The following is a 17503-nucleotide window of genomic DNA, read 5'->3' as shown; positions in this document are numbered from 1 at the left end:
TTCTGTAATTCAATCTGTAAAATTTTAGATATTGAAAAGAAAAGTTGCACAAACAAATGTTCAATTTTGCACCAGGCGCCGCTAATCACACTTTTTTGGCTCATCCTGTAGATATTATGTTGAGATTTGAGTCAGAGACTAGAAACCATAAATCGATGTAATACTAAAGTATTTTGCTTGCACGAATAGCCATAGCTTATTTTTACTACAGTGAAACCCTTAATAACGAATACATCGAAAGAATTCATCAAATGTCGTATTCTTCACTTTCTGATAATGGAATGTTGCAGATATTTAGTTTTTTAATTAAATGATTATATGGAACTCTTTAAAACTGTTCCCGCATATTCATGGCTATTTATTTATTTTCGCAAATACTGAAATTTACGTAATATAGTATAAAACTCATTGAAAAATTGTCAAGACGACATTTGATAAATTCTTCCGATGTATTAGTTATTAAGGGTTTCACTGTATGAGAAAAATGGCATTAAAAAAGGAAAATCCCCTGTTAAAGCTAAAGAAAAGCACTTCAGGATAAAAGCTTGACGCTCAAACTAAAATCCATTCTTAAAATAGAATTTAAGAATCTACATATTGAAACTATCCCCAATTTTCTAGGATTGTTTTCCCCCTTTCTGCCTACCCCTTAGCTGTCTCAGAGTCGTTTTACTTTCTAACAAGACTTTAAACTTAGCAAGCATCAATTAGATTGTTTAAATGTCGTTCTTCTGTTTCGCAGTTTTATTGGTCCCACTGTATAAAAGTTATCAAATTGAAATAAAAGAGTTAATCATCATTTACCTTCCTCATGATGAATTTTGATGTTTTGGTATCTTGAGTATTTCAAAAATATTTGTTTTACTGTTTGATTACCTCAAATAAGAATTATGTGTTTTTCACTAAAAAAAACATTGATTTTTATCGAAGCTTACACTGAGAATAATGCATGACAGTTTGTCATGGAATTGATTTAGGGAAAATGAAATAATTTAAGAAAACTTTTTTCTTTAAAAAGATGTTCCAGGGCCCAAAATATTGCGTTGTGAAGTTTAAACTGAACTGAACTGAATGCGCGGGGCGTGGAGACAGAATGGCGGGAGGCTTGGTGACGTCACTAAGGGTGGGAGACCAGTTTTGCGGGGCCTGGAGGTAATTCTGCAAATCCTGAGGCTCGGAGGTCATTTTTGCGGGGATCATGGCGCCTCTGCACCCCCTCCCTCACTGAACTGAACTAAATTGTTATGAACAAAAAAGAAATACCGTACTGCAGTTCTCAACCCATTCAACGATTCATTGTAAACATAAATATGATAGCCTAAACGTACTTAAATTCAATAATTCCTACCAGAGGCGGAGTGTAGCTATATCAGATTTCTATAATAACCATACATTCTTGAAAGGTTATTTTGAAGTTAAATTTCCATTCCATATATGATGGTCAAAAAATCTAAGTTCTCTGAAGTGTTATCATGACACAAAAAAGCTTGAAATTATGGACGGGTTAAGAAAAAGATTCTACGTACAGAGTGTCCCAATAAACATGGGAATTCAGAGAAGACTTGAATGTCATCTTTGATTTTTGATAATTGATAAATGACATAAAGTGCATCAAATGAGCTTTCCAAAATGTGGTCTACCTTCTTTGTATCTTTAAAATTGACGGAGATATTAAACATTTGAACAGTTTTGATGATTTTTAATAATCTGGAATCTGGACTTCCTAATATCTCCGTCAATTTTGAAGGTGAAAAAATATGGTAGACCACATTTTGGAAATCCTAAGACTGGTAGTTTTCGGTGATAAATGTTATAACTGTGATACTACAAAATTATGTTAACAAAATAATCCAGCATGGAACAAAGACGATATAGAAGTCGTCATTTAATTCCCATGTTTATTGGGACACCGTGTATTGTCACAATAATTGACGGCTGATAAGGCGAGGACGAGAACTAACTACCCTACGTAGTTACTGATCTCGATTTGATCTTTATCAGGGTCTTAAATCTTTATTCCTCTTGCCTATTTCATTAAGTGTTTTATATGTTTTTTTATCTCACTTTGTTAAAGCCTCCTCTCCATGCAAACTCTTCTTTTAGCCACAAGTATTATTCTCAAGTCAATTTAGTCATATATTCATGAGTTAGCCACAGATGACAAAATCAAAATAATAAAAGATTAGAATTTAGAATTTTCAAATATTATTACAAAGTATACGGAATTAACCAAAGTATACGGAATCTCCAATGTTTGTGGAAATTTTAATTTATTGTAAATTTACAAAATGGTGGAACTTAACATACGCCTTAATGTATAGAAATCTCAAAAGATAAGAAATTTTAGTTTTCTGTTTTTGTAGAGCAAAAAATACCATCAAAACTAAAATTAAAAATTTCCGTAGTGTTTAGTCCAAACTTGGCAAGGTCAAAGTCTAAAAATTGGGATTTTCCATTTTTAAAAGTAAAATGATTTATAGTAACATACGCTTTAAATTAATTCAGACATATATCCTGAATCCCAGAGATAAACCTACAGTATGGTAGGAGGATCTGGTAAAGTTAAGACTGGGATACTGGTCCGGGAATAAACAGAGAGGAAGGTAATATAATCATGCCTTTTTCGTTTTCTTACTCTTTTCCTTATTCCGATTCTTCACAGTAAAAGCGAAAGGCTACGAATTAAGGCCATGAGATGGCCTCCGGGCTGTTAGTTTAGACGCCTTCACGGCCATCTATAAAGAAAAAGAGGGAAAGATCGCCGTACATAAGACCGAAAAGATCATGTTGAGGGCTTTCCTAAACTTTCACAAGTCGATGTCAAGGCGGGGGCGTACCATTTTTTTTTTGGGGGGTATCATTCTTATTCTTATTCTTATTCCCCCTGCAACCCCCTTCTCACTCAAAACTTTCGCTCGGTACTCCCCAACATCCCAGTTTTATTAGGAGTTTGACCCCCCTTTTCAAAAAGCTGGATCCACCCCTGGACGGCAGGGGGGGATTCCCTGCCGTGTTTTGAAGACAGGATACTCCCTCAAAAAGGGGAACCCTGTCAACTACGATGTATTTGGAAATAGATAGAAAATGTAAAGGAAACATTTCAAAACTTATAGTTTTGAGAAGAACTGCGAATTCCTGATACATATCGGAAATTCCTCAAACGTCATTTTTGTTCCGTTTTCTACAGATAACAAATATCTATGATAACTGAAAAATATTTGTCTACAAGTTTGCTTTTATTATATAACTAGGCTTTTAGGGCGCTTCGCGCCCCCTATTTTATCAGCAACTTTAGTTTTAAACTTTGAAAGTCAATATTTTAAATCGAACTCAAATCTTCGCGGATTTCTCTATTTAAAATGTTGAATTCTCAAAAATAATAAATTTTAATTTTCAACATTTTTTCTGTGGAAACTTTTAAAATTTTACCAGCCATAAACCCGGTCCTAGGGTCATGAGATTTTTCTAAATAATTTTGGGCTCGATCAGTTCAGCATTTTTCCCGTTTATTGGATACAAACAAACAAACAAACAAACAGACGGACTGACAGATAAGCAAAGTATTTGAATAAAAGCATTATTTTTACTCTGTCAGTAGATATAGGCCTGAACCAGGCCTGAACGGAAGAAAAAAGATCGGAATCATCTGTCCTTATTATTATTATTTCTTTAGTTTATATCGTATATATCTTAATTCCGCCAGAGTCGAAATAATCTTATAAAAGCATACTCCCCAGGTCTAAAAACTATCTTTCTAGGAATTGTAACGTAACCATTTCTGCACCATTACTGCACTGCTTTTAAGATGCAAAAACTATATTAAGAATAAGTAAATTCAATAATTACTAAGAATGAGCAAATTTTGTGTTTCAATTATGAAGTTAGAAAGAATTACAAATCATAAATAGTTACCGGTCCAAAAATTCATTGCCTCGAATGACCTCAGTTGTATCAGACCAATAACTGAAAGTTTTTAAGGGGGCCGGGGGGCACTGGATGAAGAGAGGGGGAGGAGGCAAAGCCCTCATACACTGCAATACACACTTATTTCAGCTTACATTCAATCTCACATGGAGGGGAGGCTGATTGAACCAATATCTCAGGAGAGTGCCCAACCACAGAACAGAGATTAGAATAGAAGGGAAATAAGGCTATCCCTTGTTATAAATTTGTTCAATCCCTTTGAGCCTGAAAAGGAGTTCAAAGTGTACAATTCATATAAATGTTCACAAATTATACGCAGTACATCACAATAAAATAGTATGATCCCTGGACATATACTTTAAAATTTCATTTTTTATAAAGTTTATGCTGAAATGAACTTGGGAATGAAAAATAAAGCTTATGCTGAAATTAACTCGGAAATGTCAGAGGGGGCCGAGCGCGGCGGCTTTATTTATCAAAAATAATATAACGATATCCGACGTGGGGTAAGGTTAGGTTAAGACCATTTCTGGGCCGAGCGCTGTGGCTGGGACAGGCTAGGGGGTCGAGCGTTGCAGTCATATTTATTGTACTAAAACGTACAGTGGTCCGCAGAGATAAGTGGAAAAAGCGGACGACAATTGTTAAAAAATACAGAAAAAAATGGAAAACAACGGTTTTTTAACAAAAATTTTCAAAGACAAATGTGGCCGGAGAAATCCGATTTTTCGTTCAGAATTTGAGTGGAAAAGTTATATTATATGTGCCGATTAAACACCTTCTCCNGTCTGTCAGCTTTAGGGTTAGGTTAGGTTAAGACACTTTCTGGGCCGAGTGCTGCGGCTAGGACAGTTCAGCGTCCTCCAACCTTCGAGTGTGTGAGGAGGGAAGACTTCACTGCCGCGCTTAATTAAAAGCATGATTAAGGGGGGATGACATTTGTAGATCGAGATTGAATCCTAGCCGTAGTGCTCGGTCCAGAAAGTGTCATAACTTAACCTAAACCGTGGCCGCAGCGCTCATCCCCGTAGCCTGTCCTAGCCGCAACACTTGGCCCAGAAAGTGTCTTAACATAACCTAACCAGCTAAATAAAAGAAAGTGTCATCCCAACCCGTTGCCGCAGCGCTCGGCCCAGAAAGTGTCTTAACCTAACCTAACCCTAATTAAACACTAATTTAATTGAAAATTGTTAAAAATGGGGCATGTACAAAAGTAAAATCTGCAGCGAAGTCTTCCCCACCTCGCACACTCGAAGGTTGGAGTTCAGCGTCTGCCCAATTTTTAATGCGATAAAATAGTGTTATTTTAGAAATAGAAAGTTAAAAAACTACAGTTGAATTTTATATTCAAAATTTATTTTGATCCACAACACACTAAAAAACATCAAATAGTGTCTATAGAGAGGGGACGTCCCTTTCCGCTCAAATTCTGAACGAAAAATTGGCTTTTTCTCCGGCCATAGTTGTCTTTGAAAAGTCAGACAATTACCAATCAACAGCGAATAGGCTGTTTAGTTTACCCTGAAAATACCCAAATAAGTGAACGGTCCCTTTAATAATCCTACGCGAAAAAACAATTAATCGATCAGTGGTGTTTTATCTTTTCCCTTACAAAGAAGCAGGATGATCACTGATGCGCAAAACAATTTTTTAACAAAGACAAATTTTAATTTATTTTTTAATAATGAAATGATTAAATTGTTATAATAAATATTTTCGTTTCAAAGATTGGTAAGAAAATTGAAAGAATAAAGTAATAAAAAAAGAAATAAAAAATATTTCTCAAGTTACTGTTTGGTGAATTAAAAAGTATTTAAAATATTTTCTATTAGGATCGGTTAGAGGTTGAGCACATTTACTCACAGAGCCAATTAAAGATCCTCTAAAGATTGCACAATGTGAAGACAAACTTTGGACAGTTCGTGGAAGACCTGCTGCAGTTACACCTTCCCTCTGATGACCAGCTCTATGACGTCACTAGGACTGGGCGTCATTCCTGGGGAACAATGGTTCTTTCACAAGAACAAAGGAACTATTAAGAACAAGCCTATCGTTCCGAAAAAAGAACGAACACATCGTGTGTTTCTAAAAATATTGGAACGATTATTAAAAGAACGAACGGAAATTGCTTGAAAAGAATGTTAAAATCAGGAACGCGTTCTAACTCGCATTTTAAATCCTGTGTGCACGCCGCCCCCCCCCCTAAGCGGGCGTGCACCCCTGAGAGGGGGGGGGCACTCAGGGGGGGGCTCGGATTCTTTATTTAGGAGGCAGTACTTTCAAAGCTTTTCATTGTCTTTTTTTTAAAATAATTTTGTAAATTTCTTTTTTAATTTCTACAAAGCAGTTTATTTAATATAGAATCAATTGAGAGGTTTAAAGTGACTGCAGACATAGTTTCAATTGTCTGATCAAGTACTTCATCAAATATCCATGTTTCCCATTTTGAAAACTGATTATTTTCATTTGTGGTTTCTCTTCAAAAGCGACTCATGTTTTTCAATTGCTTCAGAAATGGAGAAATGAAGGTTTCAAATATACATCGGTCATGCCATCTCTGTGAATGAAGGTTCACTTGAATTCCATTTAAGTATAACAAGCTGATGGGCCCGGCGTTGCCTGTTAAAAATAATTCAGCCCAATCGGTCCAGCCGTTTGGCCGGCTATAAACAAGATATGTATATACGAATGTCTTGTTTTATTATTTAGATTACATCATATTAAAAAAATACTGACTTCATTGTAAAAATAGATTTGATATCATTATTTATGTATTAATTCCTTTGAAAATATAAATATTTTTTAAGAAACGTTTCCATCTCCATTTTTCACCCCTAGAAGCCTACACCACAGTATTCAGAATATATGTCTTCTGAGTCCGTGGAGGATAAGTAATTATCCTCCCTGTAAAGAGGGAGGATAAGTAATTATCCTCCCTGTAAAGAGGGAGGATAAGTAATTATCCTCCCTGTAAAGAGGGAGGATAAGTAATTATCCTCCCTGTAAATAGAGAGGATAAGTAATTATCCTCCCTGTAAAGAGGGAGGATAAGTAATTATCCTCCCTGTAAATAGGGAGGATAAGTAATTATCCTCCCTTTAAAGAGGGAGGATAAGTAATTATCCTCCCTGTAAATAGAGAGGATAAGTAATTATCCTCCCTGTAAAGAGGGAGGATAAGTAATTATCCTCCTTGTAAATAGGGAGGATAAGTAATTATCCTCCCCATACAGAGGGAGGATAAGTAATTATCCTCCCTGTAAATAGGGAGGATAAATAATTATCCTCCCAGGAATTAAAAAAGGAGGGAATTTAAGGTTGGTTATTTCGTTGAACAGGAGATTAAACGATAAATTACTACTTAACCGGGAGTTTTCATGAGGATAATTAAATTGAGGGGAAAACCACTTAGCCTTGGACCTACGCTCGTGAGGTTTAGAACCCCAAAAAGGTCTTGGAGGCCCTCGACTAAGTGGTTTTCCCCTCAATTTAATTATCCTCCCTTAATCCCCCCTCTAAATCCCATGTTTGATGTCCAAATATGACAAATGATACATCATTAGAAAGCTCTTGTGCTCTACTTTTAGAATCTGCAAAAAAATTTGTAAATTTTCAAAAATTGAATTTTTTATCGCAAAATCCAGTTATATAGTAAAAATGTGTGCAAAAAAAAATTTGTCAAAAAAATGAAAAATTATACATTTTTGAAAAGCCCTTGACCATGCCATTTCAAATATGCAAAAATTTTTGCAAAATTTTAAATAACATGATTTTTAATCAAGAAAAACTAAAAATGTGCACATTTCCTTTGACAGGTTGTTTGCAAAAAATTAGCAATTTTTATTTCGCAAAACTTGTGCAATTTGTTTTCTTTTGTCAAAGGCTTTCCAAAAAGCTAAATTTTATCAAAATCTGACAAGTGAAAGTGGGTCAAAGCAAAGATTTAGTTTGTTACAGGAAAAAGCAGTCATTCAGGCAGTGTGCCTGAGGACTCAGGCAGTTAGTATTAAAGCCCTGTTTTAGGCCTAAAGGGAGGGCTATGGGTATGTAAGAAAAGTCAGAAAATTTCAACAGCCTCAGACCAATACTTTTTGAGTTATGTAAAAAAAACTACAGGGGGGGGGTCAAATTGACCCCCCCCCCCAGCGGGAATAGGGTTAAGACCCATTAAGTCACAATTCTAAGTCTTTAAAGGGTCTAAAACACCTTTTCAGTCACACTTATCTCAAATATCTAGAACTATGTATATGAATATGAGAACATTAGCAACACATACTTGTTTTATGACAACATGGTAAAATATCATTTAAAATGTTGCTTCATTTAAAGGTTAAAAAGAATTGACTCTTTGCCACAAACTCAAATTTTCTAATCCCTATGTGTGTGCAACCTGGTACAATGTGCAAACCTTAGATAGTTTAAAATTAGAGTTTTTGATCTAACACAATTCATAGTTTGAAATATATAAAGTCTACAGCATTGGGTTGCAAAAAATTTATAGAATATCTTTTGATAATTAGAATATTTATTTTCATATTGTTAAATTTTGTTAATGTGAAAATAATCATGGGTTATATACTTAACCATTTACAATTTACAATATGCCCACTGTTTTCATCAATGTAGAAAAAACATTGGTCATATTTAAGCACTTACAATTTACAATATGCCCACTGTTTTCATCAATGTAGAAAAAACATTGGTCATATTTAAGCACTTACAATTTACAATATGCCCACTGTTTTAATCAATGTAGAAAAAACATTGGTCATATTTAAGCACTTTACAATTTACAATATGCCCACTGTTTTCATCAATGTAGAAAAAACATTGGTCATATTTAAGCACTTTACAATTTACAATATGCCCACTGTTTTCATCAATGTAGAAAAAACATTGGTCATATTTAAGCACTTACAATTTACAAATCAGTTTTGCCAACATGAAAATAATTATTGGTAATACTTAAACATTTACAACTTACAATTTACAATTTACAAATTATTTTTGCCTACATGAAAATAATCATTAGTGAAACCTCAGAATTTACAATTTACAATTTACAAATCATTTTTGCCTAGATAAAATAATTTTTGATGATACTTAAGTATTTACAACAAATTATTTACAACAAATTATTCTTTCCAACATGAAAATAATTATTGGTGATGCTAAAGCATTTACAATTTACAAACTAATTTTGCCAACATGGAAATAGTTATTGGTTTACAATTTACAGTTTACAAATTATTTTTGCCAACTGAAAAATAATCATTGGCGATACTTATGCATTTACAAATAGTTATTTTACAACTTAAATATTATTTTATTTATCATTAAAATAATCGTATGCATTTACAATTAACTGTTTGCAATTTACAAATTATACTTATACAGGTTTATTTTTTCAATCCATTTATCTATAAAATATCAATTTAAAAATAGATTGTACATTTACAAATGATAAAGGAACATTACACTGGTCTCATATCGTGCCTGGTATCCACGAAACACAACAGTAGCAAGACGACTTGAACGTTGTCTTTGATTTTTGATATAATTTGCTAAATTTATTTGTCAACATATTTTTAGAAGTAAAAATCTAGAGATAGTAAACTTGCATTAAGGACCAAACAAAACATTATTTACTTAACTATTTTACCTTTTTTGAACTGAAAATATATTTTATACATATTCAACTCCATTATTGTAAATTATTTGAACTTGTTCTGATAGATAACACACAAATGAAGAACAAAACGCAATTGCTTTTTGCATTGTAAAACACTTACTCTACTGTGTACATGAAAGCATCATGTACTCACACATTTGTACTGTAGAAAAAAACTAAACTTTTGCTTTCTTGTTGTACTGTGGAGAATTCCATGGACAGGCCTATTTTTCATTACAAACCATTGTGCATTAAACTATTATACTGTAGAAAACACTGGGAACTTACCTTTTGTATGCTAAAGAATGACATGTACTATGTTACTTTAGACCTCATCTACTTTCCTTTTGTATTGCAGAGAATATGCATGTACTCGCTTACTGTGCTGTTGAAAATATGATTGTATTGTTATGTAAAGAACACCATGTACTTGTCCATTTAACTGTAGACCTTGTGTACTTGAATTTTGTTTATAAGAGAACATCATAAACTGGCCTATTGTTCTATAGAACACACTATGTACTTGTCTTCGCTCTGTAGAGAACCCTATATACTTGGCCAGTGTTAAGTATAGAATACTTGCCTATTGTTCTGTATGGAACGCGCTACATACTTTTGCCTGTTGTTCTGTAGGGAACACTACATATGTTCTTTCCTATTTCACTGTGTTCATAACCACGTATAAAAACGTAAAGTTCTAGCCTAAAGAAAAATATTTTTTCTCTGTGATCCATACAGATTTAATTCAAGATTTAGATCAAGAAATTAAATATTCTTCCATATGCATTAGTAAGGAATAAGAGAATTAAAATCATAATTCATAGTTTTATTGATTTCATTATTATTTTATCCCCCACGGTTGGTTATTTCGTTGAACAGGAGATTAAATATTTAAGTAGCAACTCATTATTTTACTGAACTTTATAACTTAACTTTCGCGCATTCTTTAGTTTAGGACTCTGGTTGAGAGGTTCAAAGCTTTCAAATATTCTGATTTGTAGCTCCTCTTGTACACTTGATTGAGCACTTCTTTCTTCGGAATGCTGATTCCATTCCTGATTCTCTTTTGCCTGGATGGGGCAGTTTCCTAGTTGTCTTCTTGCTTTCTTTTCTCTTTATCATTCAGATGCTAAGTTATCTTAAGGTTTTTCTCAATAAATACAGATTTCACATGGTTCTTGGTAAAGGGGGCATTTCTGAATTCTCTTCTCTTGCTCTTGAAATTCTTGATTATTTTCGATATCTACATTTGTAAATTATGATTCGGTATGTTGACTGTCCAGGTTTTTTCAAATGATCTTGGTTCATCTGACAGTTGTGAATCCAGCCCTCTTGAGATCAAGTCTTTCACTTATTGATAAAGAAAATGGTTGGTCATAAATGGAGCCTCCAATAGCTGATGCTTCCCATGCGTCCTGGCTTTCTTCCCATTCTAGGATTATTTCAGCAAGCTTGGCTATGGTGTCCATGTATATTCTTGCCAGGTTTGATTTTCTTTTACTCAAAGCTCTAAGTTTTTTGAACCCATTGTTAGAAGATCATCTAACTGAAGGTCTTCTGTTTCCAGAAGTCTCTTGATACTTTTCTCAATCATTCTTGGTGCTTCCTTGCCATAGAATTTCCTAAGATGTCCTGAATCAAAGTATAGACATTCAGCTTAATTTTGGTTTTTCTCATATTCAGACCTCCAACTCTGATTGGAGCATGAGTTCTTTTTTCAGCAATTTGATGTCTACCTTCCACATAAGCATCTGAGCTGGTAGGATCTCCCTGTCCTGTTTGGCTAAGGATTTTATTTTCTATTGAACTAAAGCCAAACATTCTATGCAGAAGACTTCCTTGGTTCTAGATGCGTTTAACTTCTTCAGTTGCTCTTCTGGTATTTCTAGATGTTCATCATTGAAGTTGTGGCTTCCGTTCTTGTCGGATCAAAAGCAGCTCTTGCATACAAAACAACTATTTGAAATAGGTTCTCCAGTTCTTCTGGCCCTGTTAATTACTGCTTGTAAGTATGTTAAGGCTTCAGCAACAGTACAAGTTGGAATGAATCCAAACTGTGTTTTCGAGATATTCTTGTGCAGGCATCTTCCAAGCTTGTTATATGCTTCTTATACCTCATCTTGAGATGGGGTATGGGTTGGATGTTGATTGTTGATTTCTATCATTTTTTCACTTATTAATTGAGATTCTTCCATGTTCGAATCTGCTACTGACATAGCTAGATGAGCTTTAAATTTTTCTCTGATCTGGTCTTCATTTGTGATTACTTGATCTCCTTCTTCAATGCTTGTGATCTTTGATTCAAATTTGTCTTTTTTGTGTGGTTGAACGTCATGGCAGTCATGTGACCAATCCTCTCCCTAAATTTAATCTCTGTTCTTCTTAGATAGTTTCTATGATTGTTTTTTTTTCTTCTTTTATATCATCTTGTGCTTCTTTTTCAGCTTCTTTAGTGATTGCTCTGTCTAATCTGTCAACTATCTTCTTGACCTTGTGATTGTGTTCTGTCATTTCTTTTATCATCTTGTTCTTCTCTTTTTTAGCCACCTTGTTTTAGACATTCTTGACCTCATTGAATATGAGGTTCATTCATAGTTCTATGGATTAAATTCTAGCTTCCTTTCAGCCTCAGTTGTGAAATGCTTAGCCAGTAAATCTTTGAAGCCTTCATGATGATTTGTCAGCCATTCTTCATAGTGAAATATTAAAGTTTGAGCTATTTCCTCCTTAGCCTGTAAGAGAAATTCATCCTTAAGTAAGATGAACATCATTGAAGTTCTTGACTCTGGCTTGATTGTTGACAGTCTCTTTTTCTTAAATAGCAGAATATCTATAATTCATGAACACAGCTGGCTCTATATTTTTCTTTGTCAAATTGTAAAAAAAAGAATTGTTCAGAGGGAGCAAATTAAGAAAAAAATGAAGGGGGAAAAAGTTGGGTCAGGGGTAACCTGAGGCTTTTTATTTTTTTTATTTTATTTTTATAAGCCACAAATAAGTATTTGCTCAAACTTGATATATTGATATATATACTTGTTTTTTGTTGGACTGTAATATCACATCAGAGCTTTAGTCCTTTCCCTTCAACTTCTGTGGGGACACTGGGTTTGTTTACATTCCTCCCACACAGTACAGTACACAATTTGTGTATATCTGAGTTGGGCGTTCCTGTATATTGTTCCTTATGCGTTCCTGTATATAGTTCCTTGGGCGTTCCTGTATATAGTTCCCAGGCCCAAACAAGGTTGGGTATTACAAGACAGGTAAAATTGTTCAGGTTTGCTCGGACAGCAGGCATAAGTACAAAACTACAGCTGAAAATTGCTTGACAATGCTGGACACTCCCCAGGTTGACTTGTAACAACATTGAGGATGATAGCAATGATCAAGGAGATATTGAATAGAAGGCGGGGGCGATAGGGTTGCCGTACACTTTGCTGTAACGTTTTGGACTGCTGAAGAACTAGTTTTGGACTGCTGAAGAACTAGTTTTGGACTGCTGAAGAACTAGTTTTGGACTGCTGAAGAACTAGTTTTGGACTGCTGAAGAACTAGTTTTTGCGTTTGAAGAAATAAATCTTAATAAATTTTTGTCTCACCAAGACAAAACTTGTTGTATTGGTTTTTTTTTGAAAGGGCTTTGAAACTCAGAACTTTCAACAAGGCGGGAAAGATGTGAAAGATAGAAAATATTAAGGTTAAATTTTTAACCAAATTGCTTGAAGCTCCTAGAATATGTTGAATCGAGGGCAAAAAATGGTTATTCCTCACCTGATTTTAACCTTTGCCCATTAATCCCAGAGGACCACCCCCCCCCCCTGAATAATGCTGAGGGGTCCGAATCTTCATATAGTTTTAACAAAAGAAAATAAATCGTTGGAAAAAAAAAAAAATTTTACACAAGATTTTCAACTTTTCCTGCTACTTTTTAGGTTTACCGACAATTTTTTGGTTTTAAATGACGAAAAACGCCCGAATTGCAATTTTTCGGTAGGATATTTTGTTCAAGACAATTTCTAAAAATAAATGAAGTTGCCTATCATACAAAGATCTCTGCTGAGATCAAACCAACAATCTAAAGTAAGCCATGAAAATAAGAAGATGATAAAAGTAAGGATAGATTAACAGAAATGAATTAAGACAATGATAAGATTGCTTGATATGAAAACAACAAGCAAGAGACATAACAAGGAAGATAGCTTAATTGGTGGAAAATCTAATCTAAAACAGTTAAAGAGAGGTGGGGGCGGGGGGGGTCTTAGTTTTCTTTCGATATTTTGATATGCAAATTTTCGCGAAGAACGGAAGAATTTCACGCTTTAAAACTTCAAAATGTAAAAATAACAATGATAATCTTTAAATTTTACCGTTTGGAATTTTCAAAAATATTTTTTTATGTGGTAGTTTCGGATAATGTTATACATATTACTTTATAATGATCGTGTAAATAAGCCAATGAGTAACTAATAAATTAGACCGTTTTGTTTAATGAAGAAATATATTTCTTTATTTTATTTAATTATCTAAACGCTTTTATCTCAATTCCACTGGGACTTTCAAGAAACCAGATTTTCTACTTTTCCATCTATTTTTTCTTCTAGATTCATAGATTTATATAGGGTAACATAATGAAGGTCTGATGATAAATGCAAATATAATTTCATTCTGATATAGTAATGGATTAGTACAAAGGAACTGAACATTCTGATATAGTAATGGATTAGTACAAAGGAACTGAACATTCTCAACCGAATTTTTTTGGACTGCTGAAGAACTACTTTTTGCGTAATAACAATAATAAAGATTGTAAACAATAACACAAATGATAAACAGCCATCTGGCATCTCTGGCGCGTTAGATGAAGATTCACCGTATACTAACTCATGTTTGTTTACATTAGATCGGCTGCCTTTGTTATTGTTGTTACTCAAAAACTAGTTCTTCAGCAGTCCAAAAACGTCACAGTAAAGTGTACGGAAACCCTATCGCCCCCTCCTATTCAATTCATTCAATTCACCTTGGTTTATACTAAGAAATCATGTAATGGATCAAAATAAATCCCCCCAAGAACAGTGTACTACATGTACTCAAGAACATACCAATACATGTTTCATTGTCATACCAATACAGGTGCCACCCATGTTATTCTATGGTATATATATTCTGAGATTAGTACAAAGGAACTGAACATTCTCAACTACACAAGAACTAATTTTCTAATCTTTACATGAAATCCATGGTAGTTCAAAAAGTCAAAGTTTGAAATATCAATGTTTTCACCATCAGGTTGCAAAAGTATTGGGTGTAGAAAATTAGAGTTTGTATATGGCAAGTGTTTTGAGTATTGCCAAATGTCAAGGTTACTTACAGAATATTTTGATGTCTTCGATGTTTGTCCAGAATGTGTAATGTACGAAAACGAAAAAGGTTTTTGCAACAAATAGTAAAACATCAAATATGATAGGAAATATAGGGATTGAAAATTTGAGTTTGTGGCAAGATCTGAGTGGATATTTTGTGCTAAATAAATGCAGGAGATTGAAAAAATTGCTAAATTTAACTGTTAACCAACCAAAGTCTAATCAAGATTTGAAATTTTTCTGATTATCTTGCCAATTTGGATTAGAAATCTTATACAAAAGGTTGTTTCTTGTTTATCCCGTTTGATAATTCTTCCCCCTCGTTTTTTCTTGTACTAGAGAACGCTCAAACTTTTCGAACTAAACTTGAGAACAAAGGAATAAAATTTTCACCCCCAAACTCTGATTTTCTTATCCATACATTATTGCAACCAAATATAGTAAATCTGTAATATTACAAACTATAAATTCTGCTGGATTAAATATTCTTACTTTAAAATATCGTAAGTTTACACCATCAGATTGCTAAGATTAAAAATTAGAAAATTTAAGTTTGTGGTAAAAACTTGTTTCCTTTTGTTAAAAAAAAAATTAAGTTTTGGGAAGAGGACGGCCAAAGAGTCGTCCGACTTACAAAATATATTTCGTAACTTTTTCATAATTTTATTTACAGATTCAAAATTTACATTTTTTAAAAAAGATATTAAAAAAAAGTTTTTTTTACATTTCCCGTTAGTGAACGAAATATTTCAAAATGAACAAAATTTGCTATTATTATAATTACATTAAACAATAACAGAGCCCGCGATTAAAAAACTTCGGCTCGAGCCGTAATTCCTTAAACCCGACTTTTAGACCCAATCTTAGACTCAACTATGACGACAGCTTGTGTCGCGTGATTGACAGATCTTCGGCTCGACTGAAGGAGTTAAGCCCAATGAAAATAAAACCGACCTTAGTTGGTTTAAGTGGAGAATAAGGCTCAATGTTGCGTCTTGTTCTCTTAAAAACTGGGAATGCGCCAATTCCTACCATGAAAATCCGCCAAATAGAATATTAAACCGGTTTTTTAAACTCAACTCTGTAGAAAATAAGATGCAGCTTGAATCCGAAAGCTCAAGCCGTAAATAAAGCCCAACGACAGCTTAGACCCGAGCCGTATTTTTCCGAGTTTTTTAAATCGCGGGCTCTGTTTTGTTTAATTTAATTTGTTTATTGATAATCAAATAGGAAGAGTGATCATTACACACAATTATTATAAAGTCATGAAAACTAGACAAAAACAAACATTTTACAACTATTTATTTCTTTAGTTTAATCACAGTAAGTAACAAAAGAAATAGATAAAATAAAGCTATTTTTTAAATAAATATCAAGAGAACAATTCTTGCCATTTTTTTGTTTTTAAACCATGATGAATAAGGCTAAGTGACATTTCTTTGCTTATATCAACTCAATTTATTCAGTTTTAAACATCCCTCATTTAAAGAAGGAATCAGATATTTCCAGGCCCGTAGCTAGATTTTTTTTCAAGGGGGGATGCAAAGAGGGGTGATGAAGTATGGTCCCAGGATCACATAGTGAAATGTAGTGCAGTGCCCCCCATGCATAAAAATCATTGTAATTTTGGTATGAAAACTAGTAATTTTAGTTTGAATTTTATGTGATGTAGATTATTTTACAATTGTCAACAACAATTTAGTAATTGAACTAATGTTACAGTGAAAATTCGATTTTCCCTGACCTTTATGATTTGTATTTCACAGAAAATTTTTCAAAATTTAGTTTTAAGTTCAAATTTTACTATATTGGATTATAAAAAATGTTGATAATTTTGATATTACTACTCACGTTCAATGATTTTTAATTGTCAGAGTAAATCAAATAAATAGCTTTAAACCCGACGTAAGTAAATCCACAGAGTATAGGGGAAAAATGTATTTATAAATAAAAAATAACACTTAAAAAATGATACTACTGTATACTATAGACTCATGAAAGCCGGAGCTCTCTTGGCGGATCCTCCGCCTGTTCATTCGCCCTGATCAAGATCACTCTTGGGATCCTTTGTCAAAACTGATCGATATTCCGCCTTTAGCCCAGCTCCTGCCTTATTCTTGGCCTGGTTTTCAAGCCCGTGTGCATCTCCTACTGGGTGAACTCTACTCTCTAATTCCAGGTTTCAACGTTGGTATCTTTTTTCCATGCGGAGCCAGCATTACTCAGCGGATAAATATCTCTAAATGATACAGATGAAGAGACTTGTCATCGGTCCCACTGTTATCGTTTCCTACAGTTTATGTACACGTAAGCTTTCTCTCCATGCTTACAGTATGTATGTTTATCAACATATGCGAAAGAACAACAAACCAGTTCGATCAGAAAATCTTACCTCAGGATAAATATTTTTCAAAAAATGATTAATTTGGTTGGTCTGAGGGAACAGCTTTAGTACATACACTATACAGTATACAGAATGATAACCATTTTTGAAAACTTTGAATACTAATATCTCAATTATTCCAGAGAAGATCATACCAAGCAACTTA

General features: G+C 33.8%; 1 non-coding gene across 1 annotated transcript; it reads right to left on the bottom strand.

Moving 5' to 3' along the window:
• Positions 1 to 7057: 7057 nt before the first annotated feature.
• LOC111707676 (small nucleolar RNA SNORA69) lies at positions 7058 to 7183 on the bottom strand. The gene has a single exon (XR_002766504.1). It is a non-coding gene; the product is annotated as a small nucleolar RNA SNORA69 (small nucleolar RNA).
• Between the last annotated feature and the right edge of the window lie 10320 nt (positions 7184 to 17503).

The sequence above is a fragment of the Eurytemora carolleeae genome, unplaced genomic scaffold (assembly GCF_000591075.1).
Source record: "Eurytemora carolleeae unplaced genomic scaffold, Eaff_2.0 scaffold63, whole genome shotgun sequence".
NCBI classification, from domain to species: domain Eukaryota; kingdom Metazoa; phylum Arthropoda; class Copepoda; order Calanoida; family Temoridae; genus Eurytemora; species Eurytemora carolleeae.
This window is presented reverse-complemented; position numbering and strand designations above follow the sequence as displayed.